This window comes from Mus musculus, chromosome 1, assembly GCF_000001635.26.
Source record: "Mus musculus strain C57BL/6J chromosome 1, GRCm38.p6 C57BL/6J".
In the NCBI taxonomy this organism is placed as follows: Eukaryota; Metazoa; Chordata; class Mammalia; order Rodentia; family Muridae; genus Mus; species Mus musculus.
Genome location: NC_000067.6, coordinates 32150083 through 32171679, shown reverse-complemented (window position 1 = coordinate 32171679; position 21597 = coordinate 32150083). Strand labels below are relative to the sequence as shown.

Below are 21597 nucleotides of genomic sequence, written 5' to 3'. Positions count from 1 at the left end.
TCAGAAAAACACTGAGCAACCCAGAGATACCAGGTTTTGCTTCTGTAGTCGGTGTAATATACCTCATAGCTATGCTAAAGCTGAGGCTAAAATTCAAATGTAAGTAGTATGAAGCTTCAGACAGCAGGGTTTACCCTACTCTCCCATATGCTAGACACTTTTAGACTGTGCATACATCCAATTAGTGTTTAAAAGTATTGAAAAGGGTCTAGAGACTGGACTTGAATAATTGCCAAATGAGATAGACATACTGTGTTGTGTTTTCTCTCACGGGGATGCTTTCTAATGAGTGATGACAAAGAGAACCAGAAACACATGACAAATGTCAGAAATAATACTAGACTACACATAATCCTAATCTGTAGAGTACTTTGTGTATTTAGTACATAATGGACATCACAAAATAAAAATAAGCTATATTGACCCTTAGAAACCAATATTCTTATTATTCACCTCCAGAGGATTAGCAACCAAAGGCAAAAACCCAAATACCCTGGAGGGGTGCCCTCATCCACATTCAAATCCATATGTTCCCAGTAGGTGACTCCAAATCACTGCGTTCTCCCCTGACTCATATATTTTGAGGCCATCAAAACTGTGCATTAAATATTTTATCTTATAAATACAAATGTAAATAAATTGATAACCTATAAATAAATTATTGTTGAATAGAATATGTGTGGTTATACATAAATAAATTATAACTATTTATATGCTTCCCTCTTCTGATGCTAGGAAGACTCAATCATACCTTAATTGATTTTCAACCTGAGTTCTAGTCCTGAAAGACAATTTAAGATTCAATTTTGCTTATTGTACCATTATTTCAAAAGTGGTTTATTAAGAAAAATGTCACAAGTCAATTAGTATCCAAATGATGCATAAGGCACATATTCTACAGAATATGTTCTGTGGTGAATGTAGAAGACACATATTTATTTCTTTTACATATCCTATGAACATCCAAGAAATTTATTCAGCTTATCTTGCCACACTAGTGGGATATACACATTATAAATTATTAAATAAGTTAAAGCATTTGTACTTCCTTCATTGTTTCAATCAACCTTTGTATAACACACGGCCACAGAACACATTCACAATAACAATCTGGACAGATAGACCAGTCATCAAGAGGACTTGTTTCCCTGTTATGAAGACTGGTTTCTCTCACCCTCATAGCAAGCTTAGTTTCCCCCAAATGCCTGTAATGTCATCTCTACAGTGGGCAAACACAAGAGGATCACCAAAGCTACCTCCCTTCTGGACTAGCTGAGAAAGGATGAGCCACATATTTAGGGTGGGGGGAGGGACATTCCTTCAAAGGAGTAAATAAAGGACAGGGTTGTCTTCTCTTCTGGCCCCTAAGTACTCACAGGTGAGTCAACTCACAGAAATGCATACAAAGAAAGAAGGAAGGAGAAAGAAAGAAAGAAAGAAAGAAAGAGAGAGAGAGAGAGAGAGAGAGAGAGAGAGAGAGAGAGAGAGAGAGAGAGGAAGGAAGGAGAGGGAGGGAGGGAGGGAGGGAAGGAAGGAAGGAAATAGAAAAGAAAGAAAGAAAGAAAGAAAGAAAGAAAGAAAGAAAGAAAGAAAGAAAGAAAGAAAGAAAGAAAGAGGGAGGGAGGGAGGGAGGGAGGGAGGGAGGGAGGAAGGAAGGAAGGAAGGAAGGAAGGAAGGAAGGAAGGAAGGAAGGAAGGAAGGAAGGAAGGAAGGAAGGAAGGGAAAAGAAAGAAGGAAACAGGAAAAGAAAGAAAGAAGCAAGCAAGGAAGGATGACAGATTAACAAAATTGGCAGAAATTAGTAATTTGTACAATAATATGGAGACAACTGTCCTCCATGTGTATAATCACTGTTTAGAATTCTAATGAGTAGATGTATTGTCTAATATAATTGAGAATTGAAATGTTAACTGATTAATGTTTTGCTGAAGAGTCTCACAGATTCTCATTAGTGAAAAGCCTCTATTTTGATGTTGAGTTTCTTTTACTTTCATTAAGTACACAAGTCATCTGTCAGTGCACATATCGAGTATATAATATACTTTAGGATTATAAAAGAGAATGGGGAAGTCTGGCAAATGTCTCACCAGGTCTAAGTACTTACTACTCAAGAATTGCTTGAACATACCCACTCCCAACACACAATAACTCTAATAAAATATAAAGAACTTTTGTATGCGAATGAAGAGTGGAGAATTGGTTACACTGAATATCAAAAGCAGTGATTATATATACTGCAAAAGATCTCTCTTTTCAAATCCTCTGCTAAGAGGAGTTAAGGAAAGGAATTGGGGTGAATATGACCAAAGTGTATTGTATTATAATCTCAATTGTGAAAATAATAGAGTAGGAAAAGAAAAGGAAAAGTCGGCCACACAAAGTGTTAAGAATCAAAATTTGCTATATGCAAATGTGTCACTGCACAAGTTAATATGCACCACTTATATCCTAAATATATGCTTGCTGGTTTTAGAAAAATTTAAAATATTCATGGCATAATTTAGGTGAAATGTGTGTAAGTTAAACATGGCAGAAGAGATACACAAAGGAAAAAGGTCTGGCAGTTGAGGGTTGGCCACTGAGTTGTAATGCTGCTGTTCTGAATGCTCGCAATTTGAACAAATGTCCAAGGGGAAAAAAAAAAAAAGACTGTCCTAATTATGAAGTGACCTCAACATCTGAGTAATACATTTCTGGTGTTGGAATTATCTGTTTTTGTGAAATTAAGCAAAGTGAACCTCTGAGTAGCTACTACCCTTGATGATGGCAGTGATAGGAGATTCCTGATTATAAACAATGAAGCTGTCATTATCCTGTCAAGGCAAGCTCTTGTCTGTGGTCTTAATATTAAATCCAATAGCAGTTGACTTGTTGCTCAACTATTGATTGTTTTCTGGAGAAAAACAAATTAAAGTAAGGAATTACAGCACGAATATGTAATATTTTCCGTGCACAGCAAATCAAGATCTGGTCTCCATTCTATTTGGTATAAAGTAAGGAGATGAAGGCCACAAGGAAATTTAATATGAAAAGAAAACCGACAGGTAAATTGAAATTCTTTTCACTCAATATGTATCGTGACTAACACAAGGGGTAAAGATTGGATTGAGTTTTAATTTTGATTTAGGAATTACTTATCGACATTCCTGAAAGAGCTGCCTAATATTAAATTAGAGTCATAAGAGAATGCCATCCCACTCAAAGACTAAATCACTGCAAGTATCCAGATGACACAAATTTCCTAGCTCTTCATCTGTGTGTAGCATTTTGATGTATATGGCATAATTATTGTGATGTCCTGCTGTACAGAATAAACATACCATGTTATCTAAAATATTTTTATAATGTAGGTAGCAACTATAGAAGTAAATATTTCAAAGACAGGGCAGAAGGTACAACTGAGGAGAAGAAGAATTGTTTCACATGTGCAGAGTTGAAATTTTGTGATTAAAAAAAGTTCTGAAGATGACTTGTGCAAAATTTTAAATATGCTTAAAATAAAGACAGTGTCTACTTAAAGATGATTAAGATGGTAAACTTCCCACCCCAAAAATAACACAAATGTCAGGCATTTGAAGAGAGTAATGAAATTGAAAATGACATTCCAGCTTTGTCTGGTAGTACACAAATACAATAGCAATATTTGTGAGCTAAGGAAGGGGCTAACCAGAAGTTCCAGATCAGACCTGACTACATAGAACCTAAGATCCAGATCAGAATGGACTACATAGAAAGCTTATCTCAAGAAAAATTATCTAAATTTAAGAATTCATATATCCTATATAAAATAGAAAAACAGAAAAACATAAGTATTGGGATTCTGAGCAATGTCATAGGTTGAAATTATCTCACTGTGAAACAGCTTTAATACTGGATTAGATCCTGGGACAGACTTTCCTCTTTCCCCCACCCCTAACAATCCTGACAGTGGAATTGACCAAACAAGAATAATATTTATGATTCCATTCTTGTACTTTTTCTCATTGCGTAATGATTGTATAAACAATTACCTGTGCTTTGAGGAGAGCAGATAAGGCATATGAGGAGTAAAGAGCATCATATTTGATACTACCCGCAAACAAGAAAAAAAATTGTATAGACACAGGAGCAGAGATGGAGAACATGATACAAGGATATAGTAGGTAGGGTAGAATATCAACATTTGAGGAAAATTGTATAATGCACATAATAGGAATTCCATGATTTTGCCTGTTTTTTGGATGTGATGTGATTTCAGAATAAACAAACAAAAATTAGCGTTAATAAGGTAACTTTAGTAGATATAACTCATGAATGATTTGACGTATCACACTTTACAAGCTGGCCTTGAACATGGCAGGCCTGCACTTCAGCCATACAGTGCCAATTATTGTCTACATGGAATTCACAAATTCACTGTGAAGTTAGTAGTATTTTGAGCACTCATAACTTTAGAAAAATTGGAAATATACCAAAAATAGATAAATAAATAATTATCTTTATGTCTCTAAATTTCAAACAATAATGTAAATTACTATGTTTTAGTTTCAATTATTCTTTAAAATTATATGTGCATACATTTATTAAAACAACTATTATTGAAAACTGGGCTGGCCCATCCCTCTTATCCTAGTACTCTGGAGATGGAGGTTGGAAAATCATGAGCGTGAGGCCATCTTGGAATATGTACTGAAACTCTGTCATGAAAAGACCCATTACATATATTAGATTATAATAGGCACTAGAAATAACAACCTCTGCCTGGGCTGAGGTCCAGAGGAAACCCACAGACATTTCAAGATTCTCAAGTTCCAGAAGGAATTGGGCCAAGGAGCAACTGATAGTGCTATAGATAGAGTATATTTAAGGGGAAGACACTCCTGAGAATTGGAGATGTTCAGAACCTGAAGAGAGATAGAGAAGCCATGAATGTTTCAAATGTCTTTGGGCTGAGTACATGTCACCTGCCTTCCTCAGCATCTATAGATTGTAGGATTTCCTATTCATGCTCTGGGAGATCCCAGTCATTCTCATAGTCCTTGGTTTTCTTCATATCTGAATCTTGATGCTGCCTTATCCACTCTTCCATACTCTCCTACCACAATTTCCACTTGAGAGCCATGGTACAGATTATTGACCAGTATTCAATAACCACGATCACATTGATGAGCAGTATAATCCCTGGTTAGGAGAAATCCCAAACTCTTCCTGTGTTATCCATGGGGTAGAGAAGCTGCCTTGACGCCATGCTGTATGAGTTGCTAGAATCCCTGTATAATAGTAAATTTACCTCCAAGGTGTCTTATCTCAGAAGAATCAAACTGTATAGGATTTGAACTACAAAGTCTAAGCCTGAGTAGCAAAACTGTGCCAAACAATAGTCAAAGAAAGATCAAGTGTCAAGAAAGCTGTGTCCATGTTTGTCCCAGGAGAGCCATCCTAAGGGTGTGATTTCATGGAGTACCAAACAAAAACAAAAATCAAAAATCATGGGATCATCATGGTCATTCATTCATGTGTATATATAGTGCTGATAGTGAAAACAAAATAGTAATTAAGAAACCCAATGATAAAGGAAGACTGCAACTACTTTCATGTATGTAAATTGAGCTTGTCTTGATATTTCTTAATTGAAGATTATTTTTAAGTATTTTTAGTCCAATAGCATATTTTAAGGTGTAGGTAGCCTTATTTTTAATGTTCTTACTCAAGAATCTTGAAGTTTTAGAGACTCAAAGGGTTTCTCTTTTAGAAAACAATATGTAACATCTTTTAGTCTAAGAAGGTAGGTATTTTGTGTCCCTGGGAAAATGACAACAAACATAAGGAGGTATTTATAGCCTTCATAAGGCCCATCCATTTGCTCCAATTTAGCTGTTATAATTTCTAAGGAGTCTTCGGTTATTAACTGAGAGATTGACAATCCATTGTTAAAGAAATTAACATTTTTTCCTGTCGTATCACAACTCATTCAAGGTTTCTGAGTAGCCATCTATAAAATGAAAGCAGAGAGAGAAAATGCTGTTGAAGATAAGTTCCAATGTGGAGATAGTAGGAGATGGGGAAATGAGATGCTGGCAGGAAACTTAACCAAAATAAAGGCTGTGTGAACAAGCTACATGGAAATTTGCAGACTCCCAAGGGGGTAGGAGGATATCAACTAGATGAATAGTAAACAAAGACACCCTGGCAGGAATTAGGGGAAATACTCAGCATTAAAAGTTTATGTCTGAGTAGGGAACTGGAGAGAGGAGACAGGTTTTAGAATTATTGTTGCTGTGAAACACCATGATGAAAGGAACTTGGGGAAGACAGGTTTGTACAGCTTACACTTGCACAACTGTTCATCACTGAAGGAGTGCAGCACAGACATTCAAACAGGGAAGAATATTGGAGGTAGGAGCTGATGCAGAGGCTGTAGAGGAACTGGCTTGCTTTTCTGGCTTTGCACAGGATGTTTTCTTACACAAACTCAGGGATGGTACCACCCACCACGGGCTGGGCCCTCTCCCATCAATCACTAAGAAAAAGTTCTACAGGTGGATCCTGAGAGGCATTTTTCTCAGTTGAGGTTCCCTCCTTTCTAATGACTCCAGTTTGTGTCAAGTTGACATAAAACTAGCCTGAACAAATAAATTAGTAATTTCATGAGCCTATATAGCTCCCGAATAAAAGACACAGAGACCTGGTATTTTTCTTAGCAACCGGTAAGCCTAAACTGAACAGGTTCTGAGCTATTTTAACCTACATCTCAACCATAGGTCCCTTGTTACTTGACAACTGAATCTTGCTGATTGCTCTGCTGCATGTGTGTCCTCAAGGCGATTTTCTCTTGGCCATATGCTCGCTCATGGTTCATCCTCATGGATAATCCTGCCTTATGTCTATATTAACTTTGCCTACCTTTTTCAGTCTCCTCCAGGTCCCTACCTGAGACCCACTGCTAGATCTCAAGTTCGGCCTTCCTCACTCTCCTGCCCAGTCACAGGCTCTGACCTTTTATTATCCACTCAGAGATTATTGGAGAGCATTCTATCAGTTCATTGTTCAATACAATTCCCATGTGCAGACTGCAACCTGATCTTGGGTCATAGAACTCAGCATGGGAACACACAGCTAACAAACCAACCCTAACTGACAAGAGGTTAGGAGATGGGTTAGCTAAAACAAAGAATATGGAAGTTCACTCATATTTAAGCTAATGTTTAAAATTATGACATATTCTGGAATAACAAAAAACCTAGGATAGCAAAAAGTCTTCTCAAGGATAAAAGAACTTCTGGTGGAATCACCATGCCAGACCTAAAGCTTTACTACAGAGCAATTGTGATAAAAACTGCATGGTACTGGTATAGAGACAGACAAGTAGACCAATGGAATAGAATTGAAGACCCAGAAATGAACCCACACACCTATGGTTACTTGATCTTCGACAAGGGAGCTAAAACCATCCAGTGGAAGAAAGACAGCATTTTCAACAATTGGTGCTGGCACAACTGGTTGTTATCGTGTAGAAGAATGCGAATCGATCCATACTTATCTCCTTGTACTAAGGTCAAATCTAAGTGGATCAAGGAACTTCACATAAAACCAGAGACACTGAAACTTATAGAGGAGAAAGTGGGGAAAAGCCTTGAAGATATGGGCACAGGGGAAAAATTCCTGAACAGAACAGCAATGGCTTGTGCTGTAAGATCGAGAATTGACAAATGGGACCTAATGAAACTCCAAAGTTTCTGCAAGGCAAAAGACACCGTCAATAAGACAAAAAGACCACCAACAGATTGGGAAAGGATCTTTACCTATCCTAAATCAGATAGGGGACTAATATCCAACATATATAAAGAACTCAAGAAGGTGGACTTCAGAAAACCAAATAACCCCATTAAAAAATGGGGCTCAGAACTGAACAAAGAATTCTCACCTGAGGAATACCGAATGGCAGAGAAGCACTTGAAAAAATGTTCAACATCCTTAATCATCAGGGAAATGCAAATCAAAACAACCCTGAGATTCCACCTCACACCAGTCAGAATGGCTAAGATCAAAAATTCAGGTGACAGCAGATGCTGGCGTGGATGTGGAGAAAGAGGAACACTCCTCCATTGTTGGTGGGAGTGCAGGCTTGTACAACCACTCTGGAAATCAGTCTGGCGGTTCCTCAGAAAACTGGACATAGTACTACCGGAGGATCCAGCAATACCTCTCCTGGGCATATATCCAGAAGATGCCCCAACAGGTAAGAAGGACACATGCTCCACTATGTTCATAGCAGCCTTATTTATAATAGCCAGAAGCTGGAAAGAACCTAGATGCCCCTCAACAGAGGAATGGATACAGAAAATGTGGTACATCTACACAATGGAGTACTACTCAGCTATTAAAAAGAATGAATTTATGAAGTTCCTAGCCAAATGGATGGACCTGGAGGGCATCATCCTGAGTGAGGTAACACATTCACAAAGAAACTCACACAATATGTATTCACTGATAAGTGGATATTAGCCCCAAACCTAGGATACCCAAGATATAAGATATAATTTGTTAAACACATGAAACTCAAGAAGAATGAAGACTGAAGTGTGGACACTATGCCCCTCCTTAGATTTGGGAACAAAACACCCATGGAAGGAGTTACAGAGCCAAAGTTTGGAGCTGAGATGAAAGGATGGACCATGTAGAGACTGCCATATCCAGGGATCCACCCCATAATCAGCATCCAAACGCTGACACCATTGCATACACTAGCAAGATTTTATTGAAAGGACCCAGATGTAGCTGTCTCTTGTGAGACTATGCCGGGGCCTAGCAAACACAGAAGTGGATGCTCACAGTCAGCTAATGGATGGATCATAGGGCTCCCAATGGAGGAGCTAGAGAAAGTAGCCAAGGAGCTAAAGGGATCTGCAACCCTATAGGTGGAACAACATTATGAACTAACCAGTACCCCAGAGCTCTTGACTCTAGCTGCATATATATCAAAAGATGGCCTAGTCGGCCATCACTGGAAAGAGAGGCCCATTGGACTTGCAAACTTTATATGCCCCAGTACAGGGGAACACCAGGGCCAAAAAGGGGGAGTGGGTGGGCAGGGGAGTGGGGGTGGGTGGATATGGGGGACTTTTGGTATAGCATTGGAAATGTAAATGAGTTAAATACCTAATAAAAAATGAAAAAAAAATCAAAAAAAAAATTATGACATATTAAAAAGGGAGGATGAACAAAAAATGTTCTGTTTGGGTGGGCAATGATGATCTAAGAATATATTGGTTATTAAATGAAAATCCCAGTAACCGGCACGGAAACATCTGAAAAAGAAGGATGCAGAGGTCTCTTAAATAACACAACTTATTGCTAGTGCTCTTCTCTTGTGTAACATAACTAGATATTAATACCGTATAGCTGAAGAAATGACTCACATTGGATTCAGGACAGAGAGAAGTCTGGCCACAGACTGGCCAGGAAATGTGCAAAAGCACCAGTTTTTACTGGCTACCATCAATGGAGCCGGAGACTCCTTCTCTCTCATAAGGTAGAGCATGATTACATTTTTACAATGGCTGTTTTCTTTGTTTAGAGAAAAAAAAAAGACCTATTTCTTAGAAGACAAATATGGGCATCACTTCCCCGTTGTCCACCCAAGCATTAGTTATGTAGTATCCACTCTTCAGCTAAAGGTTTTTCAGAGGGACAAGTTTTCTCTGTGAGAACATGTCATTTCCGGAGTTAAAGGTACCATTAAGGATTTTTTTTTGTGTGTGTCAATAGTAATTTTCTCTGAGCTTTTTGGACACTTGGTTTTGTCTTGATTGTTGAAAATCACAGAAGCCAAATTGTAAGGTAAGCCTTAGAAAGAGTGTCTAGGAACTCATTGCCTCTTTTTGTAGCTTCTGCCTAGAGTCAGAAGCACATTGATGAAATAAGAATCTGGCACTATCTGAAATCAGAAAATCTTTAATTAGCCTTTAATTATAACAAATTTATCATATGCTTGCCATCACTAAATTTTGTCTTTCATTAATCTTTTAGAGACTTACTCAGACTTTTTATAGTGTCTTTAAGCTGTCTGGTTCTTACATTCTACAAATCTATCATACAAAATTATTTATTTTCTGAAAGTATTGTCCTTTTCTCTTTAACTTTTGTGTGTGTGTGTCTGTGTTTGCTGCTCTCCCTCTCTCTCTCTCTCTCTCTCTCTCTCTCTCTCTCTCTCTCTCTCTCTCTCTCTCTCTCTGTGTGTGTGTGTGTGTGTTTGTGTGTCTATGTGTCTGTTTGCTGCTCTCTATCTCTCTGCCTTCCTCCTCTGTGTGTGTGTGCATCTGTGTGTAATATATTTTCCTACTTGATAGTTACTATCTTATTTTTCTATGCAAAAGTTAGACATTATGTTATTAATAAAGTAACTGCATTCCAGTGTAAACACAAGAAGCTTAAAGACAGCAAGATATGTTAACTATGAAATTTTTTGGGTTTTACTGACAAATTTAAATTGACCAATTTTTGAGAAATTGAATACCTGTTGTTACAGACATTTTAAAAACTAACTTAAAAAAAAAAGAAAAAGAAAAAGATACACAAAGTTGTTAAAAGAATACAAAGGTAGTTAAAAAAATGAAAAGTTGGCATTCTCTCTTGATCTTGTTTTGGTCTCCTTCATTTTTATAATTTACCACTGAACACAGTATATTAAATCACAGAGCTAAGTCATTGTTTTAAAACTGTTGATACCTAGGATTCCAATGCACACAAAATCTCCCAGGGTAGATCATCCTCCAAATAAGGGTAATCATCCAGGAGGGGAAGGCTGTACTGTGCAGCAATAGCAGTCTGGTTTGAGAACTGTATTTCTTCCCTTGAAAGAGAAATAACATATTTATATCACAGTACTTCAGAAAGTATCCAGCAATTCTAGCACCTCAGCTTCTAACCATTAGTGCCACAAAATAATAAAATATTATTCATAACTAGGTGGCTTGGATTAAAATGTGACTATTGTTTACCCCACCATAACACTATATTTTCATTTATGTATTGTCCTCCACTTAAATGAATATAATACACATACACACACACATATGAATGTGTGCGTGCTACTTTCCCAAGGCATGCAGGAAAGTAATGTGCATTATTATATTTATATATGTTTATATATAATATGTAACATATATATATAAATATATAAGGTGTTTATATATATATATATATATGCACACACACACACACATATATATAAGATAATGACCTCTTGCCTTTAAAATATGCTTGCCTGTTAGTAAGGAAGTGAAATTTACAAGATTTTTTCCTTATATTTTTTTCTGAGAAACCTAACATAACAAAAAATTACCTATACAAAGAAGTCAAATGGAAATAGGATGTGCAAAAACTATTAATATCATTCAATGAATGCTGAACATGCTCTTCATTAAGAATAAAACATAGCTTAACTAAAGCATTGCCAACACATACTTTTATCAGCTTAGCCAAAGTATAGCCAATACATACCTTTATCAGCTTAAAAATTTTTCTCCTGGAAAAACTAAAGAAAATACTCGTTTCAAAGGTGGTTTGGCTTATGGGAAATTCCTCTTTCCTCTAGCACAAACTGAAAGAAAAAATGAAATCATGGCAGAAAAACACAAATGCAGTTCAGCGCAAACTAAGTCAAAATTCCTCTCTGTACATGCGTGTGGTGTGCATACACGTTTCTTCAGTCGGATCGTGTGTGTGGAGGTCACATTCCCACACTTTCTCTGAGACTTTCCAACCCATGGCTTTAGATAAGATATATCACTGAACTTTAGAGTTCATCAATCCTTCTCCGTTGTCTGGCCAGTGAATTTCTTCTTCTCTATTACCCAGGGCTGGAATTATACAAGTGTTCTGTCATGCCAGGCCTTTTATATGGCTGTTGGGGATCACACCCCCGGTTTTTATGCATGCCCAGCTGGCACATTACCAATTGAAATATCTCCCCATTCCCCTGTTATTTTTTTAATTAAATGAAGTACATATTTGGTTGGCTAAGTACGGTGAATACAAAATGTAATATATTTATGGCATGTTTTGGCTTTGGATTCAGGTTTGATAATAATTACCAAAGGTAATTCTATCATCCTTAAAAGATCAAAGCTATAGAAAACTGAACACACATTTATAAGTTATGCTTAGGACTGGCAAAACTTCCCCAAGGTAGGCAGTAATGTAATACAGTTACATTAATTTGTTGCGAGTATTAGGTTCTTGGTATACTTCCATACTCATTACTGAACAGGCAGAAGGAATTCAAGAGTATTTCACTTTCCCATGACTAAATAAAACACCAATGCACTTTCTTTAAGACACCACTTACGCTGATGAAATTCCCGTTTTTGTCCCTGGACTTGCAGAGATGCATGCAAGATCTTTGTAATAAAGGCTTGTCTGGAAATGTATACATCATTCCAAACCTCACTAAAGACTTTCTCTTATCAGGCAATGTGGAAATGATTTAAAACCTTTGGACTCACTGTGCAGTTTTCATTGGGGGATTAGATCCAGTGGATACAAATTTTATGGTGCTGTTTCTAAAGAGAGTTTATAGTCAGTGCTGATTGCTTTTGTACTTCTGATCAAATAACTCCCTCTGCTGATATTTGTTAAATTACATATGTAGTTTCAAACTATAGCTGTGGGGTAAGGAGATTGAAAAATATTCAACCAGAATGACAAAGTCAAACTAGCAATCAGTTCATAAAGTACATTAATATCTCCATATATTGAAAGGACTATTTTCTAAATCATTTTGTGTCTCACTTGTTTTACTCCCTCCATGGCCTCTCTTTCCTTTCTTCTCTTCCTTCTTTCATCCGTGTTTCTGTATTTCCTGTTTTCTTTTGAAGCTTTATTAACACTTTTTAAAATCACATTCTTTCTGATAAAGACAAATGGTCCATGCCCTCACAGGCTCCTTAAGGCAGTAGATGAATGAGATTGAAATCAGTTACTAGGAAAAAGAATATATAGAATCATCAGTAAAGTCCTAAATGGAATAATGGGCTTCTAGATAGAGGAATATAGAAAGGTAGAGGTTTTTATTAAATTCTCAAGGTAGATCAGTTTAGAGAAGTTTCATGGACATAAATCTTAAAGGTGAGGGTTGATTGTCCAGTATATGAATGGAAATAAACAAATCAGGCAGATAAGTGTGCACACTAATCTAACACAGCCTTAGATGGCAACACAGAAGAACACTAGGATGCAATGGCAACATTAGGTCAGAAGGCCAGCAAGAATTTGGTGAAATCAGAAGCCATATAGCCAGGTGGGAACAGCAGCATAGAGGTGAGAGGATGTTCTGTGGATCATTGATGATCTCGTTAACAACAAGGAACATCCCCCACTCCCTGTGCTTCCCCCATACTCTTGCACATGGTACCTGAAGCTCTGGCTGTGCCTGTGAACCATGGAGTGGGTCTGAGAGCCATTTTCCATGTCCTAAGCTGGACAGAAGCTGATTCTGAGCTTCTGAAAACCACCATGACAAGATCTAAATTATCTAACTAATTTTTAAAATTTTTTATATTAGAAAGAAAGCAACTACATTTATAAAGCAATCGTTACTGGGTTGTTTTGGTTATTGCATGAAATAACCAAAATATTGATTTCATAGTTAAGAGAATCTTAGAGTACTGGGGAGTATGGAGAAGAGGAATGAATCTAGATTTTTTTTTGAGGTATAGTATGAGAAGACTTAATAGAATGGGGATGGGAGGGTTAAAAATGTTAGAACATATTCAAAACTTTATTACTAGAATTCCTATGGGAGATAATGCCATGGTGACTGACTGGGAGGGATTGCAGAGCGCCTGTCTGAGCGAGAGGAAATGTTTCACTTCTGGACATTCTTCAATCATGCTCTTAAATCCTTGCATTTAGTTTGCATAAGTATTCTATCCATCAGGCATCAGAAAGGAATCTGTTTGCTAACTTCATTACAAACTTCATAGTAGTATGTTGCCAAGACATTAGAAGCTAATTTGGGAATTCTTTAGGCCACTATTTGTAATTTATTACCAAGAGGCAGATTAAGCTTCTGTGAAAATTTGCAATTTTATTTGTTTGGAAGTGTTCTAGATCTCAACTCCACTGGCACACACCACCTATATTTAAACCAATCGCTTCTCTCATTTATCCGAGGGGAAAGACAATGTCTCCAAAGCTTGATTGACACTAGTGATCTAAAGTGCCACTGCAACCTGAGTTGTGAGGCTGGTCATCATTTTCCAGGTGAGTTAAGTAGCATTGCCAAAGTGACATAGCTAGAAAAATACAGGCCAAGAATCTATATCTAGTCAGGAATGGTGCTAAACTGAGGCAGGAGTATCAAGAGTTCAAGACCATACTTCCTAAGAAATGTCAAGCTGAATGCTTGGAGGTGGTCAAAGCTGTTTTATCAAACCAAGGCCCATGTTCTTCCCATTCTTTTATGCTTACCCTACAAATAGCATTATCCAAAAGATAATTTAGTTATAACATTAAAATAGTTGTTGACATATCTATATAATTACACATGCATATTCATATAGTTATACTGTGAAAGTTTTACAGCAAAAAAAAAGAAAGAAAAGAAAAGAAAGAAATAAAAGAAAAGAAACCAATACTTGAATAAGAGTTCAAGTAGAGTAAAACTTTTTGTGAGAAAATCTATATCTTTGAGTAGCCTCTGGCACTAACTAAATTGAAGTTTGAAAAAATTATAATTCAGTTCCATCTTCAGACAGTCCATTATCAAAGCATAATGCCTTTTAAATGAGCTGGAAGAAGAAAGCCCATAGGCAGTAAAAAGTGGTAAAATCGAGAATGGTAGTCTAATGTATAATATTTAAATGAGAAAGAAGGGGAGTAAATAAAGAATAGCCACTGCCCACCAGAAGAAAATATAGGGTGGCCATTAGAGAATAGACTGAGCACATTTTTATAGAAAAACAATAATTTAGTGATGTAGCATTATTTAACCTTGAATCCCTCTTTTAAATGCACTTCTTGTCCTTCATATATTGTTACAGGGTGTCCTAGACATTGACCATGTGTATAGGGTAAGCATGCTAATTGGTCGCCCCTGATTTTAGATACAAATGTAAAAAGTTTACACACACACACACACACACACACACACACACACACACACACACACACACACATGCAAAGTATAGGATGCTTAGAGTCATTGAAAATTGCTTATTGGCAGAATTTCTTCTAAGTGAGTGGGTCTGAAAGAGAAATGAATAATTTATTACCTGAATGAGTTCATATTCAGCTAAAGCAACACACAAATAACCAAATTACTATGAAGGCTGTCATTATTATCAGCTACATTTTTTAAAAAAGCCAACAAAAATGAGCTTTGCCACTCATGAACTTTCTTACTATGTAGCCCATTGGTAATGAATATGTTGCAGGAATAAATAATAATTTAACACATAAATAAATTATGCCTTCAGTGTGACCTTAAATTTTCTCTCAGTTGGCATATTTATACACAGAATATTGACAACCTGGTGATTTTAAAATTCCCCACTAACACCTGCCTGCTCACTACTGAGGAAATTAGAGCTTTTCCACTCATGTTGTTCTGGTATTTTATTTTTCTCTTTAGTGATGCTCTTTAACTTGTGTCAAGGAAGCCTCATACTGCATCATTCTATGTATTAAGCAGAAATCTCTGCTTTCAGTACTGTACACATGGTTATGATGCCCTCAGATGCTTTGCTGTTCATGAACCTCCTGAGAGTCAAGTTCCTGGCTGGGTTGCTCAGCACCCTGGGGTTAATTTAACCCTACCTGAACAAAGGCAGCATCCTTTCTTTCTCTGGAACTGAAGTCAGCATCTCTTGCCATATCCCTAGATATCCTAATATTTTTTGCATATTGAGTATTTTGTATGTTTCTTGTTTGATTACATCTTTCTGTTAAAATATTAAAAAATACAAATAATGTTTTTTCCCACAATCTCTCTTCTTGTTTTGTTCACATCTTTGTAAAAAAAAAAAAAAACACATGTTTATAGTCACTGTTTTCATGTAAACATTTTCTGAAAAACGGAAAATAAAGTCATTGCTGAGAAGTGTCTAGTATATTTTAATACACTACAAAGAGAAATAAATTCATGAGACATTTGTAAAAATATAAAATTGGTAAATAGATAAAGTATTTTATGAGTGATAGCTATTTAATTTTGATAGATGCTTTCAAAGAAAATGTCTCCATTTTCTGACAGCTTTATGTGTTGCCAGTCCAGTGCTCAAACTTAAATAGAAATTTTAATCGTTTTAATAAGAAGCAATCCCAGTTCAAATAAAACCAAATTATGTCCATATTTGTAGCTTAAAATCAAAATTTTAATATCAAACTCTAACAATAGGATTTCCTTGTGTACTTCTTACATGAAGCCCAAGGAGAAATTCTTGCAGGCTCTGTATGTAAACTCTCATGGTTGCTATGGAAGAGTGAAAGACTTTTCACTGTTAAGGAACAAGTTACATAGATGTCAGTTTAATTTTGGAATGAAACAGAAATATGTTCTCTTCTTTATTTATGAAAGTTAGGGGTTATAAAGTCTCTCTCTCTCTCTCTCTCTCTCTCTCTCTCTCTCTGTGTGTGTGTGTGTGTGTGTGTGTGAGAGAGAGAGAGAGAGAGAGAGAGAGAGAGAGAGAGAGGTTAAATCAGCACAGCTAATATTTTTTATCTTCTTAATAGACTAAAAGACTACTAATATATTGTAATCATACACATTTATGCATTACAGTGTCATGTTTCATATGTGTATATACTATTTTTTTACTGACTCAGGATCATGAATGTTTTCAACTCCTGTTTGTTTGTTTGTTTGTTTGTCTTTGAGACAGGGTTTCTCTGTGTAGCCCTGGCTGTCCTGGAACTCACTCTGTAGACCAGGCTGGACTCAAACTCAGAAATCTGCCTGCCTCTGCCTCCCAAGTGCTGGGATTAAAGGCATGTGCCACCACCACCCAGCTGATTCAACTCCTTATTACTTTGTGTTCAAAACTTTTGAGTCTTTCATTGCTATTCACAAATGTTATAGCAAGTTATTATGTGCTGTAATCTCTCTACTTTTAATAGTACAGTAGGATTTGTTATGCAGTGGGATACTATTAAGTCATAAATGAATCACATACTATCACTTACAATAAAATTGATAGACCTGAAGAATTTCAATGAAAGTAAAAGAAATCAGTCATAGGACAACTACCACATGGGGACTCATGGATATAAAATCATTGATTGGAGTGTAAGAAAGTATAAGAAATCAGTCATAGGACAACTACCACATAGAGAATCATGGATATAGAATCATTGTTTGGAGTGTATAATAGCTCAAAGTTTCATAAATTAAATATTTAGGTCATTTATACATTTGCAAAAAGGAAAAGACCAGATCACAAATAAAAGAAAACTTATTTTTACTGGGGAAACTTCTAGGCTATTGTAGACACAAGAAGAGAATCAAAGAGATTAAAAGAATGATTGTCCTCTAGCCTTATGTTGAACAAGAGGGTGCCATCAAAGTTGCCAGATCAGTCATCTTCACATTGAACACTAGTATTCAAAGTAAGACATTGGACACTAAAAGAAAAATAGAAAATAGATTATGAAGTTGGGTGAGTAGGGATGTGAAGTTGGAGTAAGTATGATGGAAACACATTATATAGAGTTTTCAAAGAGTTAATAAAAACACTAAGTAACAGCGTTGAGGCATTACCAACATTTTACAGAGTAGATAACCTGACACCCAAACAAATGAAAATGAGAAATTTGAGTTAGAATTGTAAGCAAATGTGTTGAGGAATATAATAAGATATTCCTTTCATTAAAAGTGAGATTGGTTTTCAAGAATGAAAAAGTCATTGATTATTACAATATTTAGATATGTCTCTAAAGGTGGATTTGAAGACCAACTCTGTATGTGAAATTGGCAAACCATCTTTCACTTTTTTCCATCCACACTATGAAGCTAAGATTGTCTCCCTCTGAGAAGTATTGTGAAAATTATGTTACTTAATACCTGCCAATCCCCTATGACACTGTGAAGCATGCTGTGAATATTCACTAGGTGTTAGTGATAAGTAGAGTAATATTAATTTTTGAGTTGATTACATTATTGAGAATAAGATTAATAGTGATACAAAATATGACATCATCAGAGAGCAATGAAATCATAAATATTGACTAGACATCACTGTAAGTATAGCACTAATTAGTTAAAACTTAAAAATGATAGTAAGGTAAATGAATTCATTAAAATTTGGAAAAGATGTACACTTAAAATGATTCATGTATGAATTATTATTACAATATTTTAGCTACTCTTATTCCATGCCCTCTTTACTAAATTCTTTTGCTGAGAGCTCTGATTCATTAGGCATCTGTAGTTCAATGACTGGGAAATGCTTGGGGCTACAAGTCAGGTGACCGTTCTAAGTGAATTCCACTCCCACACACGTGGTTTAGAGAAGTGAGCCACGTGGTCTCTCCAATTGGAAGAAAACTAAACCTAAACATGTAACTTGGAGGACTCAAATGATATTACTATATACTATGAGTGTTTGGGCCATGCACCTACTAAAGCATGTAAAACATAGAATTTCTTAACATTAAGATATTTCTTGACAAGCCTCCACACTTTATTAATAATTTATGGTACCATCAAGAATGTATCATTTTCCTTCATAGTATTCCACTCTTGCATCTTTGTTAATCTCATGTGTGACTGAAGTATACTTTATAAATTATATCTCTATCTGTATTTCTCATGTTATAAAATGATAAAACATCTTGTTCACTGCCTTGTAAAGCTAGTTCATTTCTCTCATTGTTATTCAAATGATATTGATGGGGTTTCTCTGTGTTTTCATTCGCAGGTGCACTTTATAAATTAGAAGACATATTCCCCACATCAGGCAATACAAGAGCTTTTCCAGTTGTTAAAGTTTTTTTTAAGTTTAATATTTTATAATTTCTATAGGAAAATCCATATGAACATTAGTTAAATTACATCCAAAGTGAACATGTACATAAAGCTAGCATTTATGTCAATAATCATAAGGAGCACCCTATTACTGATGGTTTTTCATTTATTTATTAATGCTCTACTCTCCAACAATATCTATTATTAGACTTATATTGACTCATCTTGGAAGTGTTACAATTTGTAAAATTTGAGTCAGATAGCATATTAATTTTCTTCCTGTTAGCTATCAACATTATGAGTAAATATCAGGAATAGCAACTTAAACACTGAGGAAATGTTTTCTTTCCCTGTTCTTTTTTGTTTCCTTTTTGTTTGTTTGTTTGTTTGTTTTCGCTGACACATTCTAGGTCTTGAGCCTGATGCCAAATGGACATCAGGCAAGGCAGAAATGCTGGGACCTGCAGCATAGCAGAAGCCCTTTGGGGCCTGAGTATGTGGTAAAGGTGCAGCTCAGCTCAGAGAAACTCCTAGTAAGATAGGTCCATCAAAGAAACATCATCCGTTACCATTTCCCCCGAGCAGACCCCTCATCCCCCACCTACATCACATTCCAATAGTTCAGTCAGCCACTAGTCCACACTGGATTAGCCCATACATTATGAGTTCATTTCAGAGACCGCACTTCCAGGAATACCTGCTTCTGAATAATGCAGTGAAGATCCACACTTCACCACAGAATTCTTCGGAGAACGTGTCATAATCAAGCCATAAAAGCATCATTTGTCTAGTCTAATGTTTCTTTTATTGAGCTTAAAACGTTATGATTTTAGGACTGTTGCGCTAATTTGTATAGCCTTTGATAACTATTATTGTTGTGTATCATTACATTATATAAACACACAGTTTTACTATTTGGATGTATGTTTGTACTGCTGCCCATGAAAAGAAATAAGAAATGACAGGTATGACATATATTTTTCTATAAATATATGCCCACCTTATAATTTGGGACAGGGTCTCTCATTGAGCCTGGACCTCTCTGTCTCACCTAGATAGACATTGCCAGTCAGCCAGCACTGTCCTGTTTCCTTCTGCCATTCCTAGGATTGCATCTTGTGCCATTGTGTCTGTCTGTTGCATTGGTGCTGGGATCTGAGGTTATGTCTCCTTGTTTATAGTCAGCTCTTACCCACTGAGCCAATTCCATGCCACTTTATGTTTATTATTTACTTACTTATTTTTATTTGAACTTCTTGATGAACATTTGAAGGCATTTCAGGTTGGAGGTCTCAGAAAGTATTGTTGCTACCAGCATTTCAATTGCAAAATAATTGCTGAGACATTATTCAAAAAAGTTGTACAATCATATTATCATTTATTATACACATAGTTGTAGTTATTTTAACATTAAAAATTACATTGTCTAAATTCCAATTTTAAGGTTTTTGTAAATATGGAATTGTATATTCTGAAAATTTGGGGTTATCTGGGTTTGATGATGTTGGACATCTCTGTATGCTCACTAGTTCTTTGGGAAAAATTGTAATTTAACTTCTCATACTTTGAATATTTTACTGTTTCTCTGGATGATAGTGTTATTTTCCAGTAGACTTCCCTGAAGTATTTTAAAATTTAGGAAATGGTTCAATATATTCCCTACAAATATTTTCTGCATCTCTTTTAGTTGAATTTTCATCGTAAAAATCTCTAATAACAAACAAAGATAGGCTGGCCTGGAACGCATGACCTCCCTCCTGAGGCTCTCTAGATTAGCCATCAGCTCCCCAACAAGCAGGGTTGTGCCTTTAAAGAAGCAGAGGCTCTAAATTTTGCTGTTGTTAATTTTATTATCTGTCCTTTACATTTTCATTCTCTGTCTTTTCATTTAACCCTCCTGTAGAAATGTACTATTTCCCCTGTGGTCATCAACAAAGTTATCTTATTATGGCATTGGTTATTTTATCCTTCCCATTTAAATCTCTGTTTCACCTTGTCTTGGATTCCTCATTGCTTATTTTATTTATTTACACTTTAAATGTTATCCCCCTTCCAGGATTCCCCTCTGCACACCCTCCCTCATGCTTCTATGAGGATGCTCTACTACCCACTCACCCACTCCTGCCTCACTGCCCTGGCATTCCCCTATGCTGGGGCATTGAGCCTCCACAGGACCAAAGGCCTCCCATCCCATTGATGCCAGATAAGGCAATACTCTGCTACATATGCAGCTGGAGCCATGGGTCTCTCCATGAGCACTCTTAGGTTGGTGGTTTAGTCCCTGCCTGGGAGCTGTGGGGATCTGTTTGGCTGTGGTTTTGTGTGTGTGTGTGTGTGTGTGTCTTAGCACTCTTTTTTTTTTCTTTTTTCTTTATTACATATTTTCTTCAATTACATTTCCAATGCTATCCCAAAAGTCCCCCCCCACTCCCCTACCCACCCATTCCCATTTTTTGGCTCTGGCATTCCCCTGTACTGGGGCATATAAAGTTTGCAAGTCCAATGGGCCTCTCTTTGCAGTGATGGCCGACTAGGCCATCTTTTGATACATATGCAGCTAGAGTCAAGAGCTCTGGGGTACTGGTTAGTTCATAACGTTGTTCCTCCGATAGGGTTGCAGATCTCTTTAGCTCCTTGGATACTTTCTCTAGCTC

The 21597-nt window shown here is 36.5% G+C and overlaps 1 long non-coding RNA gene across 1 annotated transcript; it reads right to left on the bottom strand.

Moving 5' to 3' along the window:
• Positions 1-17421: 17421 nt before the first annotated feature.
• On the bottom strand, positions 17422-19651 carry Gm51754. The gene is made up of 2 exons (XR_003948808.1): positions 19549-19651; positions 17422-17601 (listed from the first exon to the last, which is right to left on the bottom strand). It is a non-coding gene; the product is annotated as a predicted gene, 51754 (long non-coding RNA).
• Between the last annotated feature and the right edge of the window lie 1946 nt (positions 19652-21597).